Source organism: Amphimedon queenslandica, unplaced genomic scaffold, assembly GCF_000090795.2.
Source record: "Amphimedon queenslandica unplaced genomic scaffold, v1.1 AMPQUscaffold_1228_Cont26758, whole genome shotgun sequence".
NCBI classification, from domain to species: Eukaryota; Metazoa; Porifera; class Demospongiae; order Haplosclerida; family Niphatidae; genus Amphimedon; species Amphimedon queenslandica.
In genome coordinates, this window is record NW_003558425.1 from 1 (window position 1) to 1131 (window position 1131).

The following is a 1131-nucleotide window of genomic DNA, read 5'->3' on the forward strand; positions in this document are numbered from 1 at the left end:
TGAATTAAAGATAAAGCAAAGGACTGGAGTAATACTTTATAAAGCAGCTCAAGATCAGTAAGCTCATCATTCATTAGTACTTATTATTTTATAATTATTTTTTGCAGATATTTTATAGACTTCAAGATGACGGTTCCAAATGAATACCCAGCCTCTCATGTTCAGTAAGCTGATTTTGATCAATAGATTTTTAAAAAATTTTTAAGTCACTCAAAATTTCATCAAAAATGACTAGAAGAGAATTCTTCATTTTTATAATTAATTTCAATACGTATACATGTTCTTATGTTATATTTCAAATTTGAGCTCATTCCGATCAAGTTTAGATTTTTTTACAAATTTTTGAATTTACTCAAAATTTGGACCAAAGTCCTGTACTATAGTACAGGAATTTTGGCCAAATTTCATCAAAAATGACTAGGAGAGAATTCTCTATTTTTATAATTTATTTCAATACGTATACATGTTCTTATGCTATATTTCAAATTTGAGCTCACTCCGATCAAGTTTAGATTTTTTACGAATTTTTTAATTTACTCAAAATTTTTACTCAAAATTTGGGCCAAAGTCCCTGTACAGGGATTTTGGCCAAATTTCGTCAAAAATTACTAAAAGAGAATTCTCTATTTTTATAATTTACTTCAATACATATACATGTCCTTATGCTATATTTTAAATTCAAGCTCATTCCGATCAAGTTTAGATTTTTTACAAATTTTTTAATTTACTCAAAATTTGGGCCAAAGACCGGCCTGTACTATAATAGTACAATCAAGAATTGTATTTTTGTTTTAGGTTGGAATTTAAAGAGAGCAATCTGCCAGTCAATCTGTATCACATTATGAAAGGCCAAACAGTTGAATTATTGAGACAATGCATAGAACCACCAATCAGAAGAAACCCACGGTAATCATAATGTCCTGGAAAAACTATCATGATTGTATGCTTTAAAATTAACAATATCATTGCCCGCAATTTTTTCCTGCCTTTATTACATATAGCTTTAAAATTTTGACTGAACTTTTATCTTATATTTTACTTATTTTTTTATGATAGTGCTGGGCCCTTTGTTCCCAGGCCTTCATTGCAGTTCATTACTAATTATTTGGTGGTTGATTGTCTCAGGAGCAT

At 29.0% G+C, this 1131-nt stretch overlaps 1 long non-coding RNA gene across 1 annotated transcript; it reads left to right on the forward strand.

The window, feature by feature from the left end:
- The first annotated feature begins 6 nt into the window (after positions 1 to 6).
- Positions 7 to 1131, forward strand: LOC109593504 (uncharacterized). Its single transcript, XR_002190997.1, has 4 exons — positions 7 to 57; positions 108 to 164; positions 796 to 906; positions 1057 to 1131. It is a non-coding gene; the product is annotated as an uncharacterized LOC109593504 (long non-coding RNA).